The sequence below is a fragment of the Moschus berezovskii genome, chromosome 9 (assembly GCF_049115385.1).
Source record: "Moschus berezovskii isolate FMDL1 chromosome 9, NW_MosBer_1.0, whole genome shotgun sequence".
Taxonomy (NCBI): Eukaryota; Metazoa; Chordata; class Mammalia; order Artiodactyla; family Moschidae; genus Moschus; species Moschus berezovskii.
Window position 1 is genome coordinate 40,336,957 of NC_142468.1, and position 7,887 is coordinate 40,344,843.

Consider the following 7,887-nt stretch of genomic DNA (forward strand, 5'->3'; position numbering starts at 1 on the left):
ATTATTCTATATCTAATCCATTTCACAGATTATAGATATCATGCTAATGTGAAAATCTTATATCATTTTCATTGATAAATAGCCTTGGTAACAGTTAGGGATTTTTTGCCTATATTTCAGGCAAACAGAACCATAATTGATAAGGAATAACAGATTTATTACAGAGATTAGAGCCTACACTATTGTGGAAACTGGTGAAGAAGTCTATAGAAGGTTGTTGATTATGCATTGATTGGTGAGCTAAGGTCACTGTTGTTGGTCAGGAAGAAAAACTGTAGGGAGAGTGAGAAAAATAAGCCCATGAGGACAACTAAAATGTACTGCACAAGGGCAAACTGTAACCTACATCTGCCTATCACTGATTTCAACCTTGACAACACATATTACCTGCAGATGAAGCCATTATCCTTCACACAGACCTGCACACATTCTGGCCTAGGACTACACTGCCAACAAGATGAGTCTTCACATATAAGCAATCCATGGTAGTGTCTACCTCCCATACTGACTTGCAATATAGTTTAGTCCCTAAATCATGCCTGACTCTTGCGACCATATGGACTTTAGCCTGCCAGACTCCTCTATCCATGGGATCTCCCAGGTAAGAATACCAGAATGGGTTGCCATTTCCTTCTCCAAGGGATCTTCCCAACCCAGGGACTGAACCCAGGTCTCTTAATGGCAGGTAGATTTCTTACTGATGAGCCACCAGGGAACTGTTATTTCACTTCAGCTTTTAAATCTTACATAAATTTCTCTTATGGGCAACACTAATCCCAAAGCATACAGGGACAGAAATTCTGTGAAAAATAAATCCAGTTTGCTAATCAGTCACACTTCAATACTTTTCAATAGCCTTCAGTGAAAAAATGTCATACCTCCCTGCTAACACATAACTGAATTTAAAACCTGGCCTTAGTTTGTCTCCCTAGTCTCATCTCAGGGTATACTCTTATGCTGTAGACATATCAAGTAAGTTTCTGCTCCCAAGTTTCTGCTTTTTCAATTTTGATTGCCTTTGTGCAGTTTCTTACTTAGAAAGCCATTGTTTTCTTTCACTGATCAGCTTACTGCTCATTCTTCACTTAGTAGGTTAAATCTCAACTTCTCTAGAATTTCTTCCTTCATACCTCCCTGCACATGGTCTGAATAAGATGTGCTTCTAATATGAATACATTCATATGGTAGTGTCTCCCATAGCTATAGTTTTCAGTAGTTACTGATGGAAAGTTCTCAATAACTTGTTCACTTTATTCACTATATTTCAAGCTCCTTGAGGATAGAAAATATGATCCTGTACCTGCACATATGGACCTAACAGAAGCAGAAGATATTAAGAAGAGGTGGCAGGAATACACAGAAGAACTGTACAAAAAAGACTTCACGACCAAGATAGTCACGATAATGTGATCACTGACCTAGAGCCAGACATCTTGGAATGTGAAGTCAAGTGGGCCTTAGAAAGCATCACTACTAACAAAGCTAGTGGAGGTGATGGAATTCCAGCTGACCTATTTCAAGTCTTGAAAGATGATGCTGTGAAAGTGCTGCACTCAATATGCCAGCAGATTTGGAAAACTCAGCAGTGGCCACAGGACTGGAAGAGGTCAGTCTTCATTCCAATCCCAAAGAAAGGCAATGGCAAAGAATGCTCAAACTACTGCACAATTGCACTCATCTCACACGCTAGTAAAGTCATGCTCAAAATTCTCCAAGCCAGGCTTCAGCAGTATGTAAACCGTGAACTCCCAGATGTTCAAGCAGGTTTTAGAAAAGGCAGAGGCACCAGAGATCAAATTGCCAACATCCGCTGGATCATGGAGAAAGCAAGAGAGTTTCAGGAAAACATCTATTTCTGCTTCATTGACTATGCCAAAGCCTTTGACTGTGTCGATCACAATAAACTGTGGAACATTCTGAAAGAGATGTGAATCCCAGACCACCTGACCTGCCTCTTGAGAAACCTGTATGCAGGTCAGGAAGCAACTGTTAGAACTGGACATGGAACAACAGACTGGTTCCAAATAGGAAAAGGGGTACGTCAAGGTTGTATATTGTCACCTTGCTTATTTAACTTATATGCAGAGTACATCATGAGGAACGCTGGGCTGGAAGAAGCACAAGCTGGAATCAAGATTGCCGGGAGAAATATCAATAACCTCAGATATGCAGATGACACCACCCTTATGGCAGAAAGTGAAGAGGAACTCAAAAGCCTCTTGATGAAAGTGAAAGAGGAGAGTGAAAAGGTTGGCTTGAAGCTCAACATTCAGAAAACAAAGATCATGGCATCTGGTCCCATCACTTCATGGGAAATAGATGGAAAAACAGTGGAAACAGTGTCAGACTTTGTTTTTTGGGGCTCCAAAATCACTGCAGATGCTGATTGCAGCCATGAAATTAAAAGACGCTTGCTCCTTGGAAGGAAAGTTATGACCAACCTTGATAGTATATTAAAAAGCAGAGACATTACTTTGCCAACCAAGGTCCATCTAGTCAAGGCAATGGTTTTTCCCATGGTCATGTATGGATGTGAGAGTTGGACTGTGAAGAAGGCTGATCGCCGAAGAATCAATGCTTTTGAACTGTGGTGTTGGAGAAGACTCTTGAGAGTCCCTTGGACTGCAAGGAGATCCAACCAGTCCATTCTAAAGGAGATCAATCCTGGATGTTCATTGGAGGGACTGATGCTAAAGCTGAAACTGCAATACTTTGGCCACCTCATGCGACGAGTTGACTCACTGGAAAAGACTCTGATGCTGGGAAAGGTTGGGGGCGGGAGGAGAAGGGGACCACGGAGAATGAGATGGCTGGATGGCATCACCGACTCTGTGGACATGAGTTTGAGTGAACTTCGGGAGTTGGTGATGGACAGGGAGGCCTGGCGTGCTGTGATTCATGGGGTCGCGGAGAGTCGGACATGACTGAGCAACTGAACGAACTGAACTGAACTGAACCTGCACATATATAAATACTTCAAAAAATGCTTGGATTATCATCAAATACTCAAAAATACTTGCTGACTTAGTAAACAGTAAAATGAGTAAATATATAAATGTGTGAATAAATCAGAAGAAAGAAAATCAAAGAACTACTGCTATGGACTGGTGATTTTAGTAAAGAATTAGGGAAGTTTGAGGCTTCTCTGGTGGCTCAGATGGTAAGAAACCTGCCTGCAATGCAGGAGATGTGGATATGATCCCCGGGTTGGGAAGATCCCCTAGAGAAGGGAAAGGCTGCCCACTCCAGTATTCTTCCCTGGAGCATGCCATGGACAGAGGAACCTGGTGGGCTACAGTCCATGGGTTCACAAAATATTGGACATGACTGTAACTAACACACACAGGTCTAGTGAAAAGTAAGATTTTCCCTGTGAGAACTTGCTTTCATTCACTACAGATGAAAAATTTGATCTTCATCTCAAAGACTCACATGTTTTTACTTAAAGGTGAGTTCATGTTCTTCCTGAACTCCTATCCCAGTTGTGTTAAGTATACCCAAGAGTAGTCCATATAGATTGAAAAACTTGTCTTCATAAAATGTATGTCTTCTCACATATTCACACACAGTTTTCAGCAAGGTATTAAGTCATCCATGTCATTGGCCTATACTGGCCAATGCAGTGGCAGCTTCATGGGAATCAGGGAACTGTCTGTGGTATAGTAACTTCCCTTAGACAATAGTGGGAATAAAAAGGGCAGAGTGTGGCGATTGGTGAATTGTGTATTTGGATATCACTAAGGTGATCAATCCTGGGTGTTCATTGGAAGGACTGATGCTAATGCTGAAACTCCAGTACTTTGGCCACCTCATGCGACAAGTTGAGTCACTGGAAAAGACTCTGATGCTGGGAGGGATTGATGGCAGGAGGAGACGGGGACGACAGCGAATGAGATGGCTGGATGGCATCACCGACTCGATGGACATGAGTTTGAGTGAACTCCAGGAGTTGGTGATGGACAGGGAGGCCTGGCGTGCTGTGATTCATGGGGTCGCAAAGAGTCAGACACGACTGAGTGACTGAACTGTACTGAACTGAAAGTGTTTGATTCTGCCAAATGCATCAGTGTATAAGTAATCCTATGAGAGATCTGCCATCAAGGGAAGTGTATACATATCACTCTCTTACTTTATAAGGGTATCATAAAAAAAAAGTTGTAGCTGTCAGAGAGACAGCTAATTCATTTACTGCGACTAGATGTGCAGGCAAAGATGATGTCTCTCAGCCATTAAGATGTGCATTCCAGCAGCATTCCACACTGACTTCAGCAGAGTATTCCAACAAGGGGGAATCTCTATATGTGATTTTAGTTTTACACTATGTTATGGGCTATTCATAGAATAATTATGCTACAGATGTGGTCATATTTAGGTTATATAAATACACATATATATATATATATATATATTGACTTGCAGTCCCTTTTGATATTTTTAAAAGCAAAAGGAAACAGGTTTCAGTGTATTTTACAATTTAGAGATTTCTACTACAAGTATCGGAGAAGGCAATGGCAAGCCACTCCAGTACTCTTGCCTAGAAAATCCCATGGATGGAGGAGCCTGGTAGGCTGCAGTCCGTGGGGTCGCTAAAGGTCGGACACGACTGAGCGACTTCACTTTCACACATTGGAGAAGGAAATGGCAACCCACTCCAGTGTTCTTGCCTGGAGAATCCCAGGGATGGGGGAGCCTGGTGGGCTTCCATCTATGGGGTCACACAGAGTCGGACACGACTGAAGTGACAGCAACTACAAGTATATATCTCTAGTCCAAATCTTTCCCAGTCCCCAGCTTCCCGAAAGAATATTGAAAATCAATGTGTACATTGAGTTCCACCATTTTCCCTTCTGTCTCCTGACATAATAAATTTATATGTATATACCCAATATGAAGATTAATTCTATAGATTCATTTTTAACAATTAATTTTTAAATTTCCACTCTAACTCAGACGCATATTACCTCTATGAAAGCATATGTCAGGAACCCAGAATATAATGTTCTTTTAAAAAAATTGGGGTATAGTTGATACACAATATTATGCAAGCTTTAGGTATACAACATAGTGATTCAAAAATTTAAAAGATTATATCCCACTTACAGTTAATATAAAATAGAGATTATATCCCAAGACAGAACTTAAACATGTGCAAATTCCAACTAAGCTTAAAAACAAGACTTCTGACTCCTATGCTGACACTTGTATTTGAGCTTTCTTTGTGACTTTCTGCATTCAAATGTATATATCTTTCCTTTTCTCCTTTGCCTTTCGCGTTTCTTCTTTTCTCAGCTATTTGTAAGGCCTCCTCAGATAACTATTTTGCCTTTTTGCATTTCATTTTCTTGGGGATGGTCTGGATCACTGCCTCCTGTACAATGTCACAAACCTCTGTCCATAGTTCTTCAAGCACTCTGTTTATCAGATTTAATCCCTTGAATCTATTTCTCACTTTCACTGTATAATCGTAAGGGATTTGATTTAGGTCATACTTGAATGTTCTAGTGGTTTTTCCTACTTTCTTCAATTTAAGTCTGAATTTAGCAATGAGGAGTTCATGATCTGAGCCACAGTCAGCTCCCATCTTGTTTTTGCTGACTATGTAGAGCTTCTCCATCTCTGCCTGAAGAGAATATAATCACTCTGATTTCACTATTGACCATCTGGTGATGTCCATGTGTAGACCTTTCTCTTGTGTTTTTGGAAGAGGGTGTTTGTTACGACCAGAGCATTCTCTTGGCAAAACACTATTAGCCTTTGCACTGCTGCATTCTGTACTCCGAGGCCAAATTTGCCTGTTATTCCAGTATTTCTTGATTTCCTACTTTGCATTTCAGTCAGCGATCGATGCAAAGAAATAGAGGGAAAAAATAGAATTGGAAAGCCTAGAAATTTCTTCAAGAAAATTAGAGATACCAAGGGAACATTTCATGCAAAGATGGTCTCAATAAAGGACAGAAATGGTATGGACCTAACAGAAGCAGAAGAGATTAAGAAGAGGTGGCAAGAATACACAGAAGAACTGTACAAAAAAGATCTTCAAGACCCAGATAATCATGATGGTGTGGTCACTCACCTAGAGCTAGACATCCTGGAATGTGAAGTCAAGTGGGCCTTAGGAAGCATCACTACGAACAAAGCTAGTGGAGCTGATGGAATTCCAGTTGAGCTATTTCAAATCCTAAAAGATGATGCTGTGAGAGTGCTGCTCTCAATATGTCAGCAAATTTGGAAAACTCAGCAGTGGCCACAGGACTGAAAAAGTCAGTTTTCATTCTAATCCCAAAGAAAGGCAAAACCAAAGAATGCTCAAACTACTGCACATTGCACGCATCTCAGACACTAACAAAGTAATGCTCATCATTCTCCAAACCAGGCTTCCACAATACTGGGAACTTCCAGATGTTCAAGCTGGATTTAGAAAAGGCAGGGGAACCACAGATGAAATTGCCAACATTCGCTGGATCATCGAAAAAGTGAGAAAAAACACCTACTTCCGCTTTATTGAATATGTCAAAGCCTTTAACTGTGTGCATCACAATAAACTGTGGAAAATTCTGAAAGAGATGAGAATACCAGACCACCTGACCTGCCTCCTGAGACATCTGTATGCAGGTCAAGAAACAACAGTGAGAACTAGACATGGAACAATAGACTGGTTCCAAATCAGGAAAGGAGTATATCAAGGCTGTATATGGTCATCCTGCTTATTTAACTTTTATGCAGAGTACATTATAAGAAATGCTGGACTGGATGAAGCACAAGCTGGAATCAAGATTGCTGGGAGAAATATCAATAACCTCAGAAATGCAGATGACACCACCCTTATGGCAGAAAGTGAAGAACTAAAGAGCCTCTTGATGAAAGTGAAAGAGGAGAGTGAAAAACCTGGCTTAAAGCTCAACATTCAGAAAACTAAGATTATGGCATCCAGTCCCATTACTTCATGGCAAATAGATGGGGAAAGAATGGAAACAGTGACAGACTTTATTTTGTGGGGCTCCAAAATCACTGCAGATTGTGACTGTAGCCATGAAATTAAAAGGCACTTGCTCCGTGGAAGAAAAGTTCTGACCAACCTAGACAGCATATTGAAAAACAGAGACATTACTTTGCCAACAAAGTCTGTCTAGTCCAAGCTATGGCTTTTCCTGTAGTCATGTATGGATGTGAGAGTTGGACTATAAAGAAAGTTGAGCAGTGAAGTATTGATGCTTTTAAACTGTGGCATTGAAGACTCTTGACAGTCCCTTGGACAGCAAGGAGATCCTAAAGGAAAGTAGTCCATCCTAAAGAAAATCAGTCCTGAATATTCATTGGAAGGACTGATGCTGAAGCTGAAACTCTAATACTTTGGCCTCCTGATTTGAAAGATTGACTCATTAGAAAAGACCCTGATGCTGGGAAAGATTGAAGGCGGGAGGAGAAGGGGATGACAAAGGGTGAAATGGTTGGATGGCATCACTGACTCAATGGACATGAGTTTGAGTAAACTCTGGGAGTTGGTGATGAACAGGGAGGCCTGGCGTGCTGCAGTCCATGGGGTCACAGTCAGACACGACTAAGCAACTGAACTGAACTGAACTGTTACTTTCATGTCCCAGATACTCTTAGAGGACTCTGTAGCTATCCCCCAAAGACTAACCACACTCTTGAGTGATGGTCAGGTTTTGAGATTTCCTTGAATGCTTCCCTCTCTGCTGATCTGTGTTTTTCTCTTTAGGGTCTAACATACATCCTGAAGCCCTTACCCCAGCCTCTCTAGTGTGCAATAGTGCCTCCCAAGAAAGGCTGACCTGGTTGACTTCTCTGTTCCTTTTAATCTGCTCCCTGTAGGTCCCACATTTCCCAGGTATCTCATAGTATAAACCATTATAGAGGAATGATTCT